We start from the raw sequence: 22892 nt of genomic DNA, 5'->3' as shown, positions 1-22892 counted from the left end.
AGCCCTGGTAAAAATTCGCATGAATCATGTTCTCTGAGGACCCCATTCCAATTCTGAAGCCTGACTGATTTATGTCCACTTCTCAGGTGCAGTTCCTGGACAAGGCTGGCCGTCGACAAAGACAAGAAGACCTTCACGTTGTCTGATGACTGGAGGTGCTAAGGAGAACTGGAATATTGAGGCGGTTGCATGTTGGTCAGTGTGGCTCTAGATAACTCAGGAAGGTAGGCATTCACCCACCCTAAGATGTGCCATTGGATATTAGGTTTTCCTCAGACGGGCCCAGGGGCTGCAAGAGTGGATTGACTGTTGCTCTTGCTGAGTGGCCTGAGGGCTGTGGATTCCCCAGGGTTTTGGGGTACTTCGATGTCATGGCTCTTCTGCAGACACCCACAACATGCCCGGTTGTGTTCTGCAGCGTCCCAGGCTGTGCTTGGATCGATGATGACACCCTTGTATGCATTCCTTGGAAATCTGAACAAAATGAGTGAGAACACTCTACCGTCTCCTCATCGAATCTGAGGTCCAGCATATTTCGTCTCTCGGGGATAGGGGACAGTGTGGAGTGAGGGCCAGTGCTCCATGCTCACATGCATGCAAACACCACCCCTGGTTCCAGAATTGGAGGGGCTCCTGTCTGAGTGTCGACTGTGTCTGCCCATAAGATGGGTCGTCTATGAATATCAGGTCCCTGCTGAAAGTCTGTTGAAACAATACAAGAGAGCATGCTCTCTTGCTGGTCTTCAGAGTCAGAGTGTGTGCTAGTGTAGGCCCAGTAAGCTTGCAGCTTGGAAAGGTGTGCTTTGGCCAGGATCACGGTTTGTGCATGCTGCTTTGGAGTTTAACTTTGGGAACCAAAATGAGCAAGCTTCCCTGGTTGGAGCTGGAACCTCAGGCCAGGCCTGTGACCCTCACTGTCGTTTGGTTTGATGTGTTGATTTTCTTTAGTGCCTGGTGGGGCTCAAGCAGTAGGTGGGTGTGGGCTTGGGTTGTGTGTCGGTGGAAGGGGTCTCATGGATTAGGCCTAGATGGTGCCCATGTCAGCTCCTCTACTGCAGCTCCCGGCACAGTGCTGGTGCTAACTGTGTCATCATGCAGTTGGGTTAGGACCGAGTGATCCATTTAATCCTGCAGGGTGACTGCTGGCCTGGAGAGAAATGTAAGGTATCATGAGGACCGGTCCTCTGTGATGTCATGGGATGGGCTGTCATCATTGGGTTGCAGGCGCTGGCCCCAGCTTCCCAAGGATGTATCTTGTTCTTAATGGTCTGGCATCAGCTGCCTATGGAGGGCAAGGTTTTGGCAGTTCATAAGTATGCAGTGAGGTAGGTAATCTGTGTAGAGTTGTGATCCCGTTTCCGGAGTAGTAACTCCCCACGAATGTCTTGGAGGATGTAGAGAAGATGCACATGCTGAGGCATCTGTGCTGGCCTCCTTGGGGGTAGGTGAGTTATGAGAAAAAGGCTTTTGGTCACTTTGTTCCATCTTTTGGGAATGTGAAAAGTGAAAGTGTTTCTCCTGGAGGGCTTGACGTGGTAGGCCCGTGTAGCACACAGGCGTTTCGAACAGCTAGAGCTTTATCTGGAGCAGTCCATTGGTGGGGCAGAGATCAGGGCACTGTTGCGATGCCAATTGCACTGCCATGGACAGCCAACATGCCCTTTCAAGCTTCCAGGTCCCCTTGTGTGGCAGAGATCTTCCGCTGGAAGTCTGTCAGGCATCCTCGGGGACAATGTCTTTGATATGTATGAGTTCCTCTGTATTGTCGCTGTGGCAGTGGAGAATTGCCAGGATGCATGGGGTGGGGTGTGTATCATCAAAGCTGACATACTTGCAGTTTGTCTTCCCTGATTTTCAATGTCCCCATGTTCGCATGATGTCTGTGGCTTCCCATAGGTTCGAGTCACTGTGCGGGCAGGAGAAGGGCACTTAGGACGAGGCTGTCGAGCGTTTGATCATTTCCTCAGTGCTCGGGGCCATGAACCCTACTGGCTGGGAACTGGCCAAAACGTGGCCGGGAAGGTGGCCTATTTTTTGCCTTCGGGTTCCAACCTGGTTCATGGTTGCTGAAGCCCACCACTTCCCTTGGTGGGTATTCCCATGGGGCCACGGAAAGTGATTCGGCCTAGTTGGCGAGAAGTGGCACTTGTGCTAATGTCATTATCCCCTTGAGAACTGCCGCACTGCATCTGGCTTGTGGCCAGCTGTAGGTCATTTTTGGCCAGCCCATAGGAGGTTCCCTTGCTTCTGGAAGTGCTGGGAGTGGCCCCAAGTGCACATCAGATGTGTTACTAGCTGGCAGGATATCCAGGTCCATGTAGATGTGACACCCATGGCCAGGAGGCAGTCTCGTTCAGTCTTTGTGCTTTGGTCACAAGGGATGGCTGTTGGAGAGCAGGAGTCCATGGTGTATTTCAACAGCCGCTGGGAGTCAAAGTTCACATGCGGCCTCTTGAAGCTGACAGGTGTCTTTCTCCTTTCAGTTGGGGGCCCAACTAGGGTGCTGTGTATGAACTGTGGCGTTTACTCTTGGAGGCGTCTGCAGAGGGCCACAGGGACACACAGAGAGCAAGACGCATATTCAGAGGCACACACAGAAACCCACAAGCACGTCCTCGTGTGAAGTCACAGTCACACATGCACACACGCATGAATACACAAATACAGCATCTCACACACTGGCCAATGTACATGCCTAACTTCCTGCAGTCGTGCTGTGAGACACACAATCCATTCTCAGTAAGGGTTAGAGGTCCTTGGGAAGCAGGTTCAGAGCTCAAGCCCAGGTAAATATTTGCATGGATCATATTCTCTGAGGACCCCTGTCCACTTCTGAAGCCTTGGGGATTTCTGACCACTTCTCAAGTGCAGTTGCTTGGCAAGGCTGCCCGTCAGCAAGAACAAGAAGACCTTCACGTGATCTGATGACTGGATGTGCTAAGGAAAATTGGAAAAACTGAGGCAGGCGCACGTTGTCGACCGTGGCCATGGATAACTCAGGATGGTAGATATTCATCCACCCTAAGATGTGCCATTGGATATTAGGTTTTCCTCAGACGGTCCCAGTGGCTGCAAGAGTGGATTGACTGTTGCTCTTGCTAAGTGGCCTGAGGACTGTGGATTCCCCAGGCTGTTGGAGTACTCCTGGGTCATGGCTCCTCTGCAGAGCCCTGCAGCCGGCCCGGTTGTGTTCTGCAGCATCCCAGCCTGTGCTTAGATCAATGATGACACCCTTGTATGCATTCCTTGGAAAATCTGAGCAAAATGAGTGAGAACACTCTACCGTCTCCTCATCGAAACTGAGGTCTAGTACGTTTCCTCTCTCGGGGGTAGGGGACAGTAAGGAGTGAGGGCCAGCATCCCCTGCTGACATGCATGCAAACACCACCCAGGGCTCCAGCATTGGAGGGGCTCCTGTCTGAGGGTCGAACGTGTCTGTACATAAGCTGGGTCATCTATCAATCCCAGGTCCCTGCTGAAAGGCCGTTGAGGGAATGCAAAGGGGCAGTCTCTCCTGCTGGTCTTCAGAGTCACAGTGTGTGCTGGTGTAGGCCCAGTGAGCTTGCAGCTTGGAAACGTGTGTTTTGGCCAGTATCACGGTTTGTGCATGCCACTTTATGGGTTGCTTCTGGAAGCCAAAATGAGCAAGCTTCCTTGGTTTGAGCCTGGAGCCTCAGGCTAGGCCTGTGGTCTTCCCTGTTGTTGTGTTGGCGCGGTGCAGTTCTTGAGTGCCCGGGGGGACTGGAGCAGTGAGCGGGGTTGGGCTGGAGTTGGGCGGTGGTGGAAGGGGGCTGATGTATTAGGCCTCAGTGCCTCCCATGTCAGATCCTCTGCTGAAGCTGCCAGCACACTTTTGGCGCTAAGTGGATCATCGTGGAGTGGGGTGAGGAACGAGTACTGAATTTAAGCCTGCATGGTGGCTGATGTCCTGGATAGGAAGGTAAGGGATGATGAGGACAGTTCCTGTGTGATGTTGTGGCATGGGCTGTCATCATTGGGTTGCAGGCACTGGCCTCGGCTTCACAAGGATGTGTCATGTTCGTGATGGTCTGACATCAGCTGCCTATGAAGAGGATGGCTTTGGCAGTTCATGAGGATGCAGTGAGGTAATTAACCTGCATAGAGTTGTGATCCCGTTGCCGGAGGAATGTCGCCCAAAGGGTGTCTTGCAGGAAGTAGATAAGATGGACATGCTGAGCCTTCTGTACCGGCCTCCTTAGGGGTAGGCAAGTTATGCGAACATGCCATTTGGCCACTTTGTTCACTTGTTTGGGAGTGTACAGTGAAACTGTTTCTGCCGGAGAGCATGATGTGGCCAACTCGTGTGGCATGCAGGCCTTTCGAAGAGCCAGAGGTTTATCTGGAGCAGTCCATTGGCAGAGCAGAGATGCGGGCACTGTTGCGATGCCAGGTACACTGCCGTGGACAGCCACTCTGCCCTCTGAAGCTTCCAGGTCCCCTTACGTGGCAGAGGTCTTCTGTTGAACGTCTGTCTATCCTCCTCAGCGACAGTGCCTTTGATCACTGTGAGTTCCTCTGTATTGTCGCTGTGGCAGTGGAGAATTGCCAGGATGCATAGGGTGCGGTGGGCATCATCAAAGCAGACATGCTTGTGCTCTGTCTTCCCTGGTGTTCAGTGTCCCTGTGTTCACATGATGTCTGTGGCTTCCAGTAGGGTCGAGTCGCCCTGCAGGCAGGAGTAGGACACTTAGGACAAGGCTGTCGAGCATTTGAGTGTGTCCTCAGGGGTCCAGGTCACAAACCCTGCCGTCTGGGAGCTGGCTGAAACGTGGTCGGGAAGGTGGCCTAGTTTCTGCCTTGCGGTTCCAACCTGGGTCTTGGTTGCTGAAGCCCACCACTTCCCGTGGTGGGTATTTCCACAGGGCCACGGAAAGTGATTTGGCCTAATTGGTGAGAAGTGACACTTGTGCCAATGTTCATTAGCCCCTTGAGAGCTGCCGGGCTGCATCTTGCCTGTAGGCAGCTGCAGGTCAGTGTTGGCCCATCCAGGAGAGGTTTCCTTGCTTCTGGAAGTGCTGGGAGTGACCCAAATTGCACATCAGATCTGCTGGTAGCTGGCAGAGACTCCAGGTCCACGTATATGTCACACCCATGGCCGGGAGGCAAGTCTCATCCAGTCTTTGTGCTTTGGTCAGAAGGCGTGGCTGTGGGAGTCCGTGGCCTATTTCAATAGCCCCTGGGGGTCAAAGTTCACATGCGGCCTCTTGAAGGTGATAGAGGTCTTTCTCCATTCAGTGGTAGGGTCCAAAGCTAGGGCACTTCGTATAAACTTTGGCCTTTACTGTTCACCGTCTCTGCAGAGGGCCACAGGGACAGACAGAGACCAAGACACTGATTCAGAGGCATTCACCAAAACCCGCCATCCCATCCTTGTGCGCAGTCACAGACAGTCACGTGCACACATGTGGACACACACAAACACCGTCTCACACACAGGCCAACGTACGTGCCTGACTTCTTGCAGTTGTGCTGTCAGACATGTATTCTGTTCTCGGTAAGGGAGAGCGGTCCTTGGGAAGCAGGTTCAGGCCTCACACCCAGGTTAATATTCATACATGTCATGTTTTCTGAGGACCCCGGTCCAATTCTGAAGACGGTGTGGTTTCTGTCCACTTCTCTGGTGAAGTCACTGGGCAAGCCTTGCCGTCGGCATAGGGAAGAAGACCTTCACATTGTCTGATGACTGGAGGTGCTAAGGAGAAATGGAAAAAGTGAGGCGCGGGAATGTTGCTGACCATGGCCGTGGGTAACTCAGGACGGTAGGCAATCAACCACCCCAAGATGTGCCAATGGATATTAGGGTTTCCTGAGACGGGCCCAGTGGCTGCAATAGTAGATTGCCTGTTCCTCTTGCTGAGTGCCCTGAGGGCTGTGGATTCCCCAGGCTTTTCGAATACTCCGGGGTCATGGCTCCTCTGCAGAGCCAAGTGGCCTGCCCTGTTGTGTTGAACACTGTCTCACCATGTGCTTGGACTGAGGATGACACCCTTGTATGCATTCCTTGGAAAATCTGAATAAAATGAGTGAGAACGCTCTACCGTCTCCTCATCGAAACTGAGGTCCAGAACGTTTCCTCCCTCAGGGGTAGGGTACAGTTGGGAGTAGAGGCCAGCATCCCCTTGCTGACATGCATGAAAACACCACCCAGGGTGCCAGCATTTGAGGGGCTCCTGTCTGAAGGTCGACCATGTCTGCACCTTACCCAAGTCATCTATGAATCCCAGTTTCTTGGTAAAAGGCCGATGATGGATTACAAGGCGGCAGGCTGTCTTGCTGGTTTTAGGTGTCGTAGTGTGTGCTGGTCCAGGCCCAGTGAGCTTGCAGCTTGGAGAAGTGTGTTTTGGCCATGTTTCCTCTTTGGTCGTGGCACTTCGGGGGGTGTTTGGAAACCAAAATGAGCAAGCTTCCCTGGTTGTGGCCTGGAGCCCCAGGCCAGGCATGTAGCCCTCCCTGTTGTTGCCTTTGCCACATTGAGTTTCTTGAATGCCCAGTGGGGCTGGAGCAGTGGACGGGGGTGGGCTGGGGCTGGGCGTCGGTGGAAGGGGGCTGACGGACTAGGCCTCGGTGTTGCCCTTGTCAGCTCGTGTACTGCAACTCTCAGCACAGTGTTGGCACCAAGTGGGTCATCGTGTAGCTGGGTGAGGTCCGAGTGCTGCATTTAAGCCTGCATGGTGACTGATGGCCTGGACAGGAAAGTAAGGCATGATGAGGACCGGTCCTGTGTGATGTCATGGGATGGACTGTCATCATTGGGTTGTAGGTGGTCGCCTCAGCTTCCCTAGTATGTCCCTGAACCGTGAGGGTTGCCATCAGCTGCCTAGGGAAGAGAGGGCTTTTGTGGTCCAAGTGGATGTGTTGTGATTGGTGACCTGTGTTGACTGGGGACCCCTTGCCTGAGGAATGACACCCAAATGGCTTATTGCAGGGGGTAGAAGAGATCCACTTGCTGAGGAGTTGGTGCTGGCCCCCCTAGGGGGAAGTGAGTTATGCAAACATGCCCTTTGGCCCCTTTGTTCCCTGGTTATGGAATGTGCGAGGTGAAAATGTTTCTCCCAAAGGGCATGACATGGCCTGCCCAGGTAGCACGCAAGCCTTTCACAGGGCCAGAGGTTTATCTGTGGAAAACCGTGGGTGTGGCAGAGATGGGGGTGATATTGCAATGTCAGGCACACTGCCATGGACAGCCAGTTGTGCTCTTTCAGGGTTTAAATTCCCCTCCCGTGGCAGAGGTCCTCCATCTGAAGTCTTTCTGTGATCCTCGTGGATGGCGCCTTGGATCTCTGTGAGGTCCTTGTTGGTGTTGCTGTGATGGTGAAGAGGTTACAGAATGTATGGCGTGGGGTCGACCTCATCAAAGCCGACATGCTTGCTGTCTGTCTTCCATGGTGCTCATTGTCTCCCATGTTAGCATGGTTTCTGTGCCTTCTTGTTGTGTCCAATCACCCTGTGGGCAGGAGGTGGGCATGTGGGATAAGGATATCCAACATCTGAGCATTTCCTCAGGGACCAGAGCCACGAATCCTGCCAGTTGTTTAGCTGGCCGGAACTGGCCAGGAAGGTAGCCTAGTTTCCTTGTGTGGTTCAATCCTGCATAATGGTGGCTGAAGACCAACACTTCCCATGGTCGGCATGCCTGCGGGTCCATGGAAAGTGATTTGGCGTAGTTGGCCTTAAGTGGCACATGGTCTTAAATCCTTTGACCCCTTGAGAGGAAGAGGGGCAGCATCTTGCCTGTAGCCAGCTACAGGGCAGTGTCGGCATACCCGTGGGAGGTTCCCTTCTACCCGGAGGTGCTGGGAGTGGCCAGCAACTGCACATCAGATGTACTAGAGTAGCTGGCAGGGTCTCCAGGTTTATGTAAACGTCACACCCACAGCCAGGAGGCCAGGCTGGTCTCATTAAGTCTATGTGCTTTGGTCAGAAGACAGTGCTGTTGGAGAGCAAGAGTCCGTTGCTTATTTCAACAGTCCCTGGGGTCAAAGTTCGCATACAGCCTCTTGAAGGTAGCAGGGGTCTTTCAACATTCTGTGGCAGGGCCCGAGGCCATGGCTCTGTTTATAAGTTGTTGCTTTTCCTGTTTGAGGCCTTTGCAGAAGGGTACAGGGACACACAGAGGTCCAGACGCGGGTACAGATGCACACACAGAAACCCGCAAGCGAGTCCTTGTGCGCAGTCACAGTCACACACATGTGCAAGTGTGCATGTGTACACATACACCCTCACACTCGCGGGCCCACGTACGTGCCTACCTTCCTTCAGTCGTGCTGTCAGACATGCATTCATTCCTCCATACGGAATTGAGGTACTTGGGAAGCAGGTACAGGGCTTATCCCCTGGTAGCTGTTGGCATGAATAGTGTTCTCTGAGTACACCGGTCCAATTCTGAAGCCTGTGTAATTTCTGTCCACTTCTCAGGTGCAATTGCTGGGCAAGGCTGGCCGTCGGCTAAGACAAGAAGACCTTCGCATGGTCTGATGACTGGAGGTGCAAAGGAGACCTAGAAGAAATGGGGCGGCCCAGGGTGCCGAGCATGGCTGTGGATCACTTAGGACAGTAGGTATTCTCCCACTCCAAGATGTGCCATTCTATATTAAGGTTTCCTTGGATGGTCCCAGTGGTTGCAAGTGTGGATTGACTGATCTTAATGCTGAGAGGCCTGGGTGGTGGGGATTCACCAGGCTCTGGAGCTCTCTGAGGTCACTGGGTTCTCTGCAGACCCATACAGATTGACTGATCTTAATGTTGAGAGGCCTGCCCTTTGGGTTCTGCAGCATCCCAGCACGTGCTCGGAACAATGATGTCTTCCTCATATGCATTTCTTGGAAGATCTACAGGAAGTGATTGTGAACACCCTACCATCTCCTTATTGAAACTGAGGTCCACTCTGTGGCTTCCAGAGGGAATGTAAGGAGAGTGTCATGTTGCAATTGCTGCCTTGGATATCCGCAGTCACGTTGTGCAAGTTTAGTTGGAGGGATTCTTGTGGGGAGAAGAGCCATTGGGAAAGAGCCTGGGATTCACATCCATGGAGGAAGGCTAGGGAGAGCATGTCATCTCTGGGCACCTGAGTTTAATCAAGCTTCTGTGGTGAGGGGTGGCTCTGGAATCTTGCCGTGAGATGTTTTGTTCTGGGGAGAAAGAGAAAGGCAAGGCAAGCGGGAAATAAACGTGACATGGTTGGCTAAGCCCATGGGTGGACTGGTGGGCAGATAGACTGACAGTGGGCATAGGGTTCCTGGAACTCCTTTGGGATGCCTTCAGGTGCATTTGAAGGCATGTATAGGGAAGGATTGTGGGTGCACATTCGTGAACCATCCCACCCTTGGCCTCTCCTTTGTTGATTTGCATCATGGCGGGTCCCTGTGCCAGCTAGTGGTTGCCTTTGTGGCACAGTATGGTGTCTTCTCAAGAGGGCCGATTTGGAGGCCATGGGGTGTTTTGACCCTGTCTGGCCATGTTCACCCTATGTTGAAAATGTGAAGGTGTTCCTCAGGACTCCCCAGCGTCATTTCTGTACCCAGCCCACACACTGTTCCCAGAGGACTGGATCTCTTCCCGGAGGTCTTTGGGTGCAACACAAAAACAAGGGATTAGGCTTTCAAGGAGAGCCTTCAGGTTTAAGGGCAGGAGAGGTTTGTGGCACTGGGATCATTTTGTCCTGTCACCCGCTGGTGGGTGAACCTGTGGTCTCCGAGGTGCCTGACCTCAGACCAGAGAAGTCATGCTGGTTCAAGGGTCCAGGCTGCTGGCTGTGTTTTCTTATTGTGCGGCTCTGGCTGACACATTGGTTCTGGAGGACCTGGGTCTCAAGCTTTCTCCAAAGTTGTGGCACTGATGGGCCCAGCATGCGAAAGTGCAAGGTGCCATGTGAAGTAAGCCAGTTGCAGCAAGGGTCTTGTCCCGCAACTTTGGGCATCGAAATGGCTCTGATGCCATTTGCTTTCCATGTGGTCCAAGTAAAGGCACTCTGGCTTGGCAGGAGGCCAGGAAGAATGCAGTTGGTGAGTCCCATTGGTCAGTCCAGGAGTGCCTTGGGTACCCTTTGTTGAGGGGCCCAGTGAGCCGCTTTTGAAGGAGGTCATCCCTTTTGGCCAAGGGCCATTCCCTTCTGGAAAGTAACCGGGACCGCATTTCCCCTTGATCGTGAGTCCATTGTGAGGAAGTGTATGTGTCAAGAGTGGGTGTGTTTCCCTGGAGGGCAGTGGCTCTTAGGCTTAGGGGACCCAGTTCTCTTGAGGGTGTCTCAGGGGTTCATGATGACATCATTATTCTGTGACGGTGGGGAGGACACTCAGGAGGGGGAATTACAAGGCTCAAGACCAGGGCATTGATGGAATGCAGCGCACATTGTCCTGATGGACGCCTGCTCTGAAGGCATCCACGCCCCGATTCTTTCATGTTTGGCTGCTGACACACAGGCAAAAAGGGCAGCAAATTAAACATAGAGGTGACATAGAGCTCACATCTGTGTGGTATCACCCTTTCCCTCCATGCACCTGTGGACCCATGTACCATCCTCAAGCATCCATGTTTTCTATCACTCTGACCCAGGGAACAAAGGCCAGGGGCAGCGTGTGACCCTCTGCATATTCTGTAATACCCAGCGAATCAAGGAAGACACGATAAGGCGAGGTAAGGCAAGGTGAGGCGAGGGAGTTTCAGACACTTGTTGGCATGCAGTCCGTGAGGTTACTGGTGGAACCCTCGTTGCGGTAAACTGCACTTCTTTACAAAACATAGATGTTTGCCCATGGTACTTTTTTTTTTTTTTTTTTTTTTTTTTTTTTGCGGTATGCGGGCCTCTCACTGTTGTGGCCTCCCCCGTTGCGGAGCACAGGCTCCGGACGCGCAGGCTCAGCGGCCATGGCTCACGGGCCCAGCCGCTCCGCGGCATATGGGATCCTCCCAGACCGGGGCATGAACCCGTATCCCCTGCATCGGCAGGCGGACTCTCAACCACTTGCGCCACCAGGGAGGCCCTGCCCATGGTACTTTTGCATCGGGGCTGCACCATAATCTTCTGGGGTTTTCCCAGGCAACACAAGTTCCGATGCTCTGAGATTGGCTGCAATTCCTGCCCCGCGTCTCGGCTCTGGGTGCTCCCGAAGGCTGACAAGATTGAGCTAGCTGGCCGTCCCATGGTGGAGGCTGCGACTTTGCACATCCAGCCTTTGAGCAGGTGCTTGGATCGATGATTACTCCCACAAATGCATTCCTTGAAAATCTGAACAAAATGAGTGAGCAATCCCTACCATCTCCTCATCAGAACTCAAGTCCAGCACTTGCCTCCCAAAGGGAAAGTAGGGAGATGTTCATGTTGCATTTGCTGCACTGGGCGTCCACAGACACCTTGCTCATGTTGAGGGTGGTGGCATTCTCGTGGGGAGAAGAGCCACTGGGAAAGGAGCCTGGGATGCCCATCCATGTGGGAAGGCTCAGACAGCATGCCATCTCTGAGCGCCTGAGTCTTGCCAGGACTGCTGTCCCCTGCCAAAGGTAAGTGTGTGGGTGGCAGAGGAAGTGGGAGCCACTGGTGGGCCTCTGCCCTACCACTGAGTTCTACAGGTCTCCCAGACCCCCTGTCATTACTTTGCTCCCTCAAGGAAACAGATGTCTCTACACTCAGGGTCAGAGCAGGAGTCCTGGCCTAGACCAGGCTTCTTTGTCATATTCTGCTTCAGAGATGGGATACAGGGTAGGTTTCTCCTGATGATGGAGGGAAATCAAATGGGCCACTGTCCCCAGAGCTTGGACCAAGGTGATGGCTCCTCCTTGGGTTGTATCCTCCTTGTGTGTTTGTGGGCTGGGGGGCAGGACAATGCTTTAGGCAATTCCCGGGGAAATCAAACTTCTGTGCCGAGGGCTTGCTCTGGTACCTTGCCATGAGGCGTTTGCATGGGGGTGGAGAGAGAAAGGCAAGGTGAGTGGGAAATACACATGAGTTGCTTGGCTAATCCCTCTGGTAGACTGGTGGCTGAATAGATTGACGGTGGCCATAGGGTTCCCAGAACTCCTTTGGGATGCCTTCAGTTATGTGTGGAGGCACGTGTAAAGAAGGATTATGTGTGGACATTCATGGACCATCCTGTCCTATGCCTCTCCTTGGTCAGTTTGCTTCCTGAATGATCCCCGTGCCAGTGAATGGTTGCCTTTGTGGCACAGTATGTGGTGTTCGAAAGGGGGACAATTTGGAGGCCATGGGGGTTTTTGTCTCTGTCTGGCCACGTTACCCCTGTGTTGAAGATGTGAAGGTGTTCCTCAGGAGAGCCCAGCAACATTTCTACACCCGACCCACATAGCGTTCCCTGAGGATTGGAGCTCTTCCTGGAGGTCTTTGGGCACAACCATGTGGAAACAAGGGAGTCGGCTGCCAAGGAAAGGCTACAGGTTTAAGGGCAGGAGAGGCTGTGTGGCACGGGGGTCATTTTGTCCTGCCACCCACTGGAGCCGCGAGGCTGTGGTCTCTGGTGTGCCTGGCCTCAAGACAGAGACGTCATGCCGGTTCAGGGGTCCAGGCTGTTGACTGGGTTCTCTCTTCACGCGACTGTGGGTGACAAGTTGGTGCTGGAGGACCTGGGTCTCATCGCTTCTCCGAGGTCATGTCACTGATGGGCCCAGAGTGCGAAAGTGCAAGGCACCATGGCACGTTACCCAGTTGTAGCAAGGGTCTTGCCCCACAACTTTGGGCATCGGAATGGCTCCAATGTAATAGCTTTGCATGTGATCCAAGTGAAGTGCCTCTGGCTTGGCAAGAGGCCAGGAAGCATGTCAGCTGGTGAGTCCCTCTTGGTCAGTCCAGGGGTGACTCAGGTGCCCTTTGTCACTGGGCCGAGGAGCCGCTTTTGATGGAGGTCATCATTTTCGGGCAAGGGCCATTCCCTTGTGGAAGATCACAGGGATGGATTTTCCCCTTGAGAGCGAGTCCATTGTGAAGAAGCATATGTACCAAGAGTGGGTGTGTCTCCCTGGAGTTCAGTGGCTCTTCTGCTGAGCGTCCCCAGTTCCCCGAGGGTGTCTCGGGTTCAGGATGACATCATTATGCTGTGTCGGTGGGGAGGGCGCTCAGGAGGGGAATTGCAGGGCCCAAACCCAGGGGGTTGATGGATAGCGGCACTCTTTTCCTCATGGCCACATGCTCTCTAGGCATCCTCTCCCCAATGCATTCTCATTTGGCTGCTGACACACAGAAAAGCTGGGCAGCAAATGAAATACAGAGGCGAGATAGGGCACACATCCCAGGGTGGTATCACCCTTTCCCTTTGTGCGCCCGTGCACCATCCTCAAGAGTGCATGTGTTCTCTCATGCTGAGCCAGGTTGAATGCTGTGAACAAATTCCAACAACAGTGTGAGACGCTCAGCATATTCCGTGATATCCTGTGAGGTGAGAACGGTGTGGCAGCCTGGCAAAAGATGTAGTCTCGGAGGCATGTTGGTGTGCAGTCCGTGAGGTTAGTGGTGGAAACTTCATGGTGGTAAGCAGCACTTATATGCAAAAACCTAGATGTTTGGCAAAGGGGACTTGTGCACTGGGGCTACACATTCAACTTCTGAGATTTTCCTGTGGCACATGAGCTCTGATGCCCTGAGACTAGGCTGCACTTCCTGCCATGTGGTTGGCTCTGGGCGCTCCCAAATGCTGACATGATTGAGCTTGCTGGCCAACCCACGGTGGAGGCTGTGACCTTGCACATGCAGCCTTTGAGCAGATGCTTGCATAAGTGAAGTCTCCCACAAAGGCATTCCTTGGAAATCTGAACAAAATGACTCAGCAATCCCTACCGTCTCCTCATTGGAATTGACGTCCAGCACGTGGCTCCCAAAGGGAAAGTAGAGAAAGGTTCATGTTACATTTGCTACCATGGGCATCTGCAGCAACGTTGTTCAAGTTGAGGGTGGCAAGCTTCTTGTGGGGAGAAGAGCCATTGGGAAAGGTGCCTGGGATACCCATCCATGTGAGAAGGCTAGGGACAGCATGCCATCTTGGTATGCTTGAGTCTAGCCAGGATTGCTGTCCCCTGTCGCAGTTGAGCATGTGGGTGACAGAGGAAGTGTGAGCTTGTGGCAGGCCTCGGGCCTGCCATTGAGTTCTACAGGCTTTCCCCACCCCCCGGTCATTGCTTTGTTTCCTCAAGGAAACAGGTGTCTCTACACTCAGTGTCAGAGTAGGAGTCCTAGCATAGGCCAGGCTTCTTTGTCATGGTCTGCTTGGGAGATGTGATGCAGGGTAGGTGTCTCCTGTTGATCGGGGGAAATCAAATGGGCCACTGTCCCCGGAAGTTGGGACAAGCTGATGGCTCCTCCTCAGGTTGTGTCCCCCTTATATGTTAGTGAGCTGGGGTGCTGGAAAATGCCTTAGGCAATTCCCTGGGAAATCAAGCTTCTGTGGTGAGGGGTTGCTCTTGCACCTTGCCGTGAGATGTTTTTATGCAGGTGGAGAGAGAAGGGCAAGGTGAGCGGGAAGTGCATATGAGTTTCTTGGCTAATCCCTCAGGTAGACTGGTGGGTGGATAGATCACGGTGGGCATAAGGTTCCCAGAAGGCCTTTGTGATGCATTCAGGAGCGTTTGGAGGCATGTGCAGGGAAGGAATAAGGGTGCATGTTCAAGGACCATATCACTGTTTTCCTCTCCTTTGTTGATTTGCTTCATGGATTGTCCCTGTGCCGACAAATGGTTACCTTCGTGGCACAGTATGGTGTCTTCTCATGGGGGCCGATTTGGAGGCCGTACGCTGTTTTGTCCCTGTCTGGCCACGTTCCCCCTGTGTTGAAGATGTGAAGGTGTTCCTCAGGACAACCCAGCATCGTTTTTATACCCGGCCCACTTAGTGTTCCCTGAGGATTTGAGCTCTTCCCGGAGGTAATTGGGCACAAACATGCAGAAACAAGGGAATCGGCTGCCAAGGAAAGGCTACAGGTTTCAGGGCAGCAGAGGATGTGTGGTGCGGGGGTCATTTGGTCCCACCACCAGCTGGTGCAGCGAGCCTGAGGTCTCTGGCATGCCTGGCCTCAGGCCACAGATGTCATGCCTGTTCAAGTGTCCATGCTGTTGGCTGAGTTCTCTTGTTTCACAGCTGTGGGTGCATTTTGGTGCTGGGGGACCTGGGTCTCACGGGTCCTCCGAGGTCATTTCACTGACGGGCTGAGACTGCAAAATTGCAAGGACCCACGGCAAGTTACCCAGTTGCTGCAAGGGTTTGCACCACAATTTTGGGCATTGGAATGGCTCCGATGCCTTTAGCTGTGCGTGTGGTCAAAGGGAAGGTCCTCTGGCTTGGCAGGAGGCCAGGAAGTATGCCTGCTGGTGAGTCACCCTTGGTCAGTCCAGGGATTCCTCAGGTGCCCTTTGTCACAGGTCTCTATGAGCCGCATTTGATGGAGGTCATAACATTCGGTGAAGGGCCATTCACTTGTGGAAGATCTCAGGGACCACATTTCTCCTTGAGGGCGAGTCCATTGTGAGGAAGCGTATATGCCAAGAGTGGGTGTGTTCACCTGGAGGACAGTGGCTCTTAGGCTGAGGGGGCCCACTTCCCCTGAGAGTGTCTCAGGGGTTCAGGATGACATCCTTATGCTGTGTTGGTGGGGAGGTCGTTCAGGAGGGGAATTGCAGGGCCCGTATCAGGGGGTTGATGGACAGCGGCGCTCTTTGTGCTGATGACTGCATGCTCTGAAGGTGTCTACATCACAATGTATTCTCGTTTGGCTGCGAACACACAGAAAAGATGGACAGCAAATGAAATGCTGAGGTGAGATAGAGCTCACATCTCTGGGTGGTATCGCCCATTCCCTCTGTGCACCCGTGCACCATCCTCAAACGTGCATGTGTTTGCTCACCCCAAACCAGGTGCATTGCCAGAGAACGAATGCCACCAGCAGCATTTGGCCCTCTGTATAGTCTGTAATACCTGGCGAATAGCAGACATTGCGACAAGGAAAGGCGAGGCAAAGGAGTCTCAGAGGGGTGTTGGCGTGAAGTCCTTGAGGTTCCTGGTGGAAACCTTGTGGCAGTAAGCAGAACTTCTTTGCAGAAACCTAGATGTTTGTCCACAGGATATTGTGCAGCAAGAGTACACCATTACCTTCTGGGCTCTTCCCGGAGCACCCGAGCTCCAATGCCCTGAGACTTGGCTGGACTTCCTGCCCTATGGCTCGATTCTGGATGCTCCTGACTGCTGACATGATTGAGCTCACTGGCTGTCCCATGGTGGAGGCTGTGACTTTGCATATCCAGGCTTTGAGCACGTGCTTGGATCAATGATGACTCCCAAAAATGAATTCCTTGGAAATATGAACAAAATGAATGAGCAATCCCTACCATCTCCTCATCAGAACTGATGTCCAGCACGTAGCTCCCAAAAGAAGAGTAGGGAGAGGTCAAGTTGCATTTACCTACTGTGGGGGATACACAGCCACATTGTTCAAGTAGAGAGTGGCGGCCTTCTCTGGGAAAAGGGCCATTTGGAGAGGAGCCTGTTATGCCCATTCACCTGGGAAGGCTTAGGGCAATTAGTGGTCTATGGGCAACTGAGTCTATCAAGGTCTGCTGTCTCCTGCCCCAGTTTAGCATGCATTCAGAAGAGGAAGCATTAGCCCTTGGTGGGGGTCTGGCCTGCCCCTGAGTTCTAATGTCCTCCCCCACCCCCTATTCATGGCGTTGTGCCCTCAAGGAAACAGAAGTCTCTGTGCTCAGGGTCAGAGCAGAAGTCCTGGCCTAGGTCAGTCTTCCTTGTCATGTTCTGCTTGGGAGACAGGTTGCAGATTAGGTTTCTCATGATGAGAGGTGAAATCAAATGAGCCACTGTCCCCGGGAGTTGAGCCAAGCTGATGGTTCCTCCGCAGTTGTGATCTGCTTGTGTATTGTGTGCAGTTGGACTTGAATATGCCTTAGGCAATTCCCAGGAAAATAAAACTTCTTTGGTGAGGGGTGGCTCTGGCACCTTGCCTTCAGACATTTCGATCCTGGTTGAAGGAGAAAGGAAAGGCAAGCAGGAAATACACGTGAGATGGCTGGCAAAGCCCACAGGTTTACTGGTGGGTGGATAGATCGATGGTGGCCACAGGGTTCCTGGAACACCTTGGGATTCCTTCAGGACAGTTTGGATGTATGTGTATGAAAGGAGTATGGGTGCACATTCATGGACCATCCCACGCTTTTCCTCTCCATTGTAGATTTGCTTCATGGCTTGTCTCTGTACCAGCAAATGGTTGCCTTCACAGCACAGTATGCTGTCGTCTCATGGGGGCCGATTAGACCATGCGGTGTTTTGTCCCTATCTGACCACGTTCCCCCTGTGTTGAAGATGTGAAGTTGTTCCTCAGGACACCACAGCATAATTTCTACACCAAGCCACATAGCGTTCCCTGAGGTTTTGAGCTCTTCCCGGAGGTCATTAGGTTCAACCATGTGGAAACAAGGGAGTCGGCTGCAAGGAAAGCCTACAGGTTTAAGGGCAGCAGAGGATGTGTGGTGCGGGGGTAATTTGGTCCTGCTACCCGCTGCTGTACTGAGCCTGTGGTCTCTGGTGTGCCTGGCCTCAGGCCAGAGAAGTCATGCCGGTTCAAGTGTCTGGATGTTGGCTGCATTCTCTTGTTGTACTGTTGTGGGTGACACGTTGGTTCTGGAGGACGTGGGTCTCACGGTTTCTCTGAGTTCTCCTCATTGAAGAGAGGAGTGTGAAAGTGCAAGGTGCCATCAAAAGTGCAAAAGTGCAAGGTGCCATGATAAGTTACCCAGTTGCTGCAAGGGTTTGCCCCGCCACTTTGGTCATTGGAATGGCTCCCATGCCATTAGGCTGCAAGCATTTGCCCCGCCATTTTGGGAATCGAAATGGCTCCCATGACATTAGCTTTGCATGTGGTCCAAGGAAGGGTTCTCTGGCTTGGCTGGGAGCCAGGAAATATGCCTGCTGGTGAGTCGCCCTTTGTCAGTCCAGGGGTTCCTCAGGTGTAGTTTGTCACGGGTTCCTACGCGCTGCTTTTGATGGATGTTGTCATACTCGGCCAAGGTACCTTCCCTTGTGGGCAATCTCAGGGACCACATTTCCCCTGAAGGCGAGTCCATTGTGAGGAAGCATATGTGCCAAGGGCGGGTTTGCTGCCCTAGAGGACAGTGGATCTTAGGCTAAGGAGGTTCAATTGCCCTGAGGATGTCTCAGGGGTTCAGGAAGACATTCTTTTGTTGTGATGGAGGAGAGAGTGCTCAAGAGAGGAATTGCAGGGCCCGAGACCAGGGGGTTGTTGGATAGAGGTGCACTTTGACCTGATGGCCGCATGCTCTGAAGGCGTCTGTGGCCCGATGCTTTCACATTGGGCTGCGGACACACAGGCAGGATGGGCAGAAAATGAAAGGTTGAGGGAAGATAGAGCACGCATCGCTGGGTGGTATCGCCCTTTCCCTCGGTGTGCCTGTGCACCCTCCTGAAGCATGCAGGGTGTTCTCTCATCCTGAGCCAGGTAGAAGGCCAGGGAAGGAATGCCAGCAGCAGCCTGGGGCCATCCGTATAATCCGAGATATCCAGTGAAGTGAGGACGGTACAGCAAGGTGAGGCCAGGCAAAGGAGGCTCGGAGGGGTGTTGGCATGCATTCCATGAGGATCCTGCTTTAACCCTTGTTGAGGTAAGCGGCACTTCTTTGCTAAAACCTAGAGGTTTGGCCACGGGAACTTGTGCAACACGGCTACACCCTCACCTTCTGGTCTTTACTAGGGGAAAACAAGCTTCGATGTCCTGAGAACTGGCTGCATTTCCTGTCCCATGGCTCAGCTCTGGCCACTTTCGTTTGCTGACATGATTCAGCTTGCTGGCCATCCTGTGCTGGAATCTGAAACTTTGCACGTCCAGCATTTGAGCATGTGCTTAGATCGATGATGACTCCCACAAATGCATTCCTTAGAAATCTGAAAAAAATGAGTGAGAAAGCGCTACTGTCTCCTCATTGGAACTGAGGTCCAGCACGTGGCTTCCAAAAGGAAATTAGGGAGAGGTTCACGTTGCATTTGCAGCCGTGGGTGTCCACAGCCACATTATTCAAGTTGAGGGTTGTGGCCATCTCATGGGGAGAAGAGCCATTGGGAAAGGAGCCTGGGATGCCAGTCCAGGTGGGAAGGCTAGGGACAGCATGCCATTTCTGGGTTCTATTTTCTAGCCAGGACTGCTGTCCCCTGCCACGGTTCAGCATGCAGGTAGGAGAGGAAGCGTGAGCCTTTGGTGGTCCAGTCGCCTGCACTTGAGATCTACAGGCGTCCCCCACCAGCTGGTTGTTGCCTTGTCCCCTCAAAGAATGACCCCACATGTCATTGCCTGTGCCTTCATAGAAACAGAAGACTGTATGTTTGGGGTCAGGGCAGGATTCCTGGCATAAGGCAGCCTTCTTTGTCATGTTCTGCTTTGGAAACGAGATGCAGTTTAGGTTTCTTTTGATGAGGGGAGAAATCAAATGGGCCACTGTCCCCGGGAGTGTGGCCAAGCTGATGGCTCCTCCTCGGTTTGTTTCCTGCTTGTGCGTGCTGTCTGAAGGGGCTGGAAATTGCCTTAGTCAATTCCCGGGGAGATCAAGCTTTGTAGGTGATGGGTGGCTCTGGAATCTTGGGGTGACCCATTGGAATCCCGGTGGAGAGAGAAAGGCAAGGCGAGCGAAAAAGACACGTGATATGGCTGGCTAAGCCCACAGGTTTACTGGTGGATGATGGATCGACGGTGGCCATAGGGTTCCCAGAACACTTTTGGGATTCCCTCAGGAGCATTTGGAGGCACGTGTAGGGACGGAACATGAGAGCAACTTTTTGGACTCTACGCCTTTTTCCTCTCCTTTGTTGATTTGCTTCATGGCGGGTCCCTGTGCCAGCGAATGGTTGCCTTCATGGCGCAGTATGGTGTCTTCTCCTGGGAGCCAATTTGGAGGCAGTGGGGTGTCTTGTCCCTCTCTGGCCACGTTCCCCCTGTGCTGAAGATGTGCAAGTGTTCCTCGGGACAGCCCAGCATCATTTCTACACCCGGCCCCTATAGCATTCCCTGAGGATTTGTGCTCCACCCGGAGGCCATTGTGCAGCACCATGGGGAAACAAGGGAGTCTGCTGCCAAGGAAAGACCACAGGTTTAAGGGCAGGAGCGGATGTGTGGTGCAGGGGTCATTTTTCCTGCTACCCGTTTGTGCGTCGAGACTGTGGTATCCGGTGTGCCTGGCCACAGGCCAGACAAGTCATACAGGTTCAAGTGTCTAGGCTGTTGGCTGGGTTCTCTTGTTGTACGGCTGTGGGTAACACATTGGTTCTACAGGACCTGGGCCTCATGGTTTCTCTGAGGTAACGTCACTGATGGGCCCAGAATGGGAAAGTTCAAGGAACCACTGCAAGTTACCTAATTGCTGCAAGGGTTTGCCCTGCCACTTTGGGCATCCGGTAGGCTCCGCTCTACCCGGAGGTCACTGGGCACAACCATGCGGAAACAAGGGAGTCGGATGCCAATGAAAGGGTTTGCCCCACCACTTTGGGCATCGGAATTGTTCCCATGCCATTAGCTTTGTGTGTGGGCCAAGGGTAGGTCATCTGTCTTGGCAGCAGGCCAGGAAGTATACCTACTGGTGAATCTCCCTTGTGCAGTCTAGGGGTTCCTCGGGTGCCTTTTGTCACGGGTCCCTATGAGCTGCTTTTGATGGAGGTCGTCACATTTGTCCAAGGGCCGTTCCCTTGTGGAAGATCTCAGGCACCACATTCCCCTTGAGGGTGTGTCCATTGTGTTGATGCGTATGTGCCAAAACTGGTTTTGTTACCATAGGGCAGTGGCTCTTACGCTGAGTTATCCCAGTTCCCCTGAGTGTGTCTCCACAGTTCAGGATGACATCCTTATGCTGCGATGGCGGGTACGTGGCTCAGGAGGGGAATTGCAAGGCCCGTACCAGGGGGTTGATGGACGGCAGTGCTCTTTGTGCTGACGCCCGTGTGCTCTGACCGCATCTGCACCACGATGCATTCACTTTTGCCTGTGGACACACAGACAAGATGGGCAGCAAATGAAATGCTGAGGGGAGATATAGTGCACATCGCTGGGCAGTATCACCCTCCTCAAGCCTGCACGTGTTCTCTCTCCCCGAGCCAGGTGGAATGCCAGGGAATGAATGCCAGCAGCAGCCTGGAGCCATCCGTATAATCCGTGACATCCAGTGAAGTGAGGATGGTGCAGCAAGGCAAAGCCAGGCGAAGGAGGCTCGGAGGGGTGTTGGTGTGCATTCCATGAGGATCCTGATTTAACCCTTGTTGCCGTAAGCAGCGCTTATTGGCTAAAACTTAGAGGTTCGGCCACAGAAAATTGTGCAATGGTGCTACACCCTAGGGTCCCGTCACTGACAGGCCCAGAGTGTGAAACTGCAAGGCACCACAGCAAGTTACCCAATTGCTGCAAGGGTTTGCCCTGCAACTTTGGGAATTGGAATGGTTCCCATGCCATTAGGCTGCAAGGGTTTGCACTGCCACCTTGGGCATCGGAATGGTTCTCATGCCATTACCTTGGTGTGGGGGCCAAGGGTAGGTCGTCTGTTTTGGCAGCAGGCCAGGAAGTATGCATGCTCGTGAATCTCACTTGTGCAGTCCAGGCTTTCCTCAAGTGCCCTTTGTCAAGGGTCTCTACAAGCCGCTTTTGATAGAGGTTGTCACACTTATCCAAGGGCCATTCCCTTGTGGAAGATCTCAGGGACCACATTTCCCCTTGACTGTGAGTCCACTGTGTGGAAGTGTATATGCCAAGAGTAGTTTTGTTCCCTAGAAGGCAGTGGAGCTTACACTGAGTAATCCCAGTTCCCCTGAGGGTGTCTCAGCAGTTCAGGATGACATCCTTATGCTGTGGGTAGGTGGCTCAGGAGGGGAATTGCAAGGCCCATACCAGGGGATTGGTGGACGGTAGTGCTCTTTGTCCTGATGGCCGTGCGCTCTGAAGGCATCTGAATCACGATGCATTCACAAATGGCTGTGGACACACAGACAAGATGGGCAGCAAATGAAATGCTGAGGGGAGATATAGCGCACATTGCTGGGCTGTATCGCCTTTTCCCTCTGTGCGCCCATGCACCCTCCTCAAGTATGCATGTGTTCTCTCACCCCAAGACAGGTGGAATGCCAGGGAACGAATGCCAGCAGCAGCCTGGGGACATCTGTATAATCCGTGGTATCTGGTGAAGTGAGGACGGTGTGGCAAGGCGAGGCCAGACGAAGGAGTCTCAGAGGGAGGTTGGTGTGCATGCCATTAAGATCCTGGTTTAACCCTTGTTGGGGTAAGCGGCACTTCTTTGCTAAAACCTAGAGGTTGGGCCACGGGAACTTGTGCACCAGGGCTACACACTCACCTTCTGGACTTTTCTTGGAACACGAGCTTCGATGCCATGAGAACTGGCTGCATTTCCTGCCCCATAACTAGGCTCTGGCCACTTCCATATGCTGACATGATTCAGCTCGCTGGCCGTCCTGTGGTGGGATCTGCAACTTTGCATGTCCAACGTTTGAGCATGTGCTTGGATCAACGATGACTCCCAAAAATGCATTCCTTGGAAATCTGAACAAAATGAGTGAGAAAGCCCTACTGTCTCCTCATTGAACTGAGGTCCAGCACGTGGCTCCCAAAAGGAAAGTAGGGAGAGGTTCACATTGCATTTGCTGCTGTGTGTGTCCACAGCAACTTTGTTCAAGTTGAGGGTTGTGGCCGTCTCATGGGGAGAAGAGCCATTGGGAAAGGAGCCTGGGATGCCAATCTATGTGGGAAGGCTAGTGACAGCGTGCCGTCTCTGGGTTCCTTGGTCTAGCCAGGACTGCTGTCCCCTGCCACGGTTCAGCATGTGGATAGGAGAGGAAGTGTGAGCAATTGGTGGTCCTGTCACCTGCACTT

The 22892-nt window shown here is 53.1% G+C and overlaps 9 non-coding genes across 9 annotated transcripts; all 9 read left to right on the top strand.

Annotated features, from left to right (window-relative positions):
• Positions 1–435: 435 nt before the first annotated feature.
• On the top strand, positions 436–527 carry LOC132489753 (small nucleolar RNA SNORD116). The gene has a single exon (XR_009532130.1). It is a non-coding gene; the product is annotated as a small nucleolar RNA SNORD116 (small nucleolar RNA).
• Positions 528–3215: 2688 nt separating this feature from the next.
• On the top strand, positions 3216–3308 carry LOC132489522 (small nucleolar RNA SNORD116). Its single transcript, XR_009531930.1, has one exon. It is a non-coding gene; the product is annotated as a small nucleolar RNA SNORD116 (small nucleolar RNA).
• Positions 3309–5991: 2683 nt separating this feature from the next.
• LOC132489562 (small nucleolar RNA SNORD116) lies at positions 5992–6084 on the top strand. The gene has a single exon (XR_009531967.1). It is a non-coding gene; the product is annotated as a small nucleolar RNA SNORD116 (small nucleolar RNA).
• Positions 6085–8809: 2725 nt separating this feature from the next.
• LOC132489579 (small nucleolar RNA SNORD116) lies at positions 8810–8902 on the top strand. The gene has a single exon (XR_009531984.1). It is a non-coding gene; the product is annotated as a small nucleolar RNA SNORD116 (small nucleolar RNA).
• Positions 8903–11206: 2304 nt separating this feature from the next.
• LOC132489564 (small nucleolar RNA SNORD116) lies at positions 11207–11298 on the top strand. The gene has a single exon (XR_009531969.1). It is a non-coding gene; the product is annotated as a small nucleolar RNA SNORD116 (small nucleolar RNA).
• Positions 11299–13734: 2436 nt separating this feature from the next.
• Positions 13735–13826, top strand: LOC132489577 (small nucleolar RNA SNORD116). Its single transcript, XR_009531982.1, has one exon. It is a non-coding gene; the product is annotated as a small nucleolar RNA SNORD116 (small nucleolar RNA).
• A 2445-nt stretch (positions 13827–16271) lies between these two features.
• On the top strand, positions 16272–16363 carry LOC132489569 (small nucleolar RNA SNORD116). The gene has a single exon (XR_009531974.1). It is a non-coding gene; the product is annotated as a small nucleolar RNA SNORD116 (small nucleolar RNA).
• A 2517-nt stretch (positions 16364–18880) lies between these two features.
• Positions 18881–18972, top strand: LOC132489524 (small nucleolar RNA SNORD116). Its single transcript, XR_009531932.1, has one exon. It is a non-coding gene; the product is annotated as a small nucleolar RNA SNORD116 (small nucleolar RNA).
• Positions 18973–22523: 3551 nt separating this feature from the next.
• Positions 22524–22614, top strand: LOC132489868 (small nucleolar RNA SNORD116). The gene has a single exon (XR_009532236.1). It is a non-coding gene; the product is annotated as a small nucleolar RNA SNORD116 (small nucleolar RNA).
• The last annotated feature ends 278 nt before the right edge of the window (positions 22615–22892 follow it).

Source organism: Mesoplodon densirostris, chromosome 4, assembly GCF_025265405.1.
Source record: "Mesoplodon densirostris isolate mMesDen1 chromosome 4, mMesDen1 primary haplotype, whole genome shotgun sequence".
In the NCBI taxonomy this organism is placed as follows: domain Eukaryota; kingdom Metazoa; phylum Chordata; class Mammalia; order Artiodactyla; family Ziphiidae; genus Mesoplodon; species Mesoplodon densirostris.
Note: the sequence above shows the minus strand (reverse complement) of the source record. Positions and strands in the feature narration are given on the sequence as shown.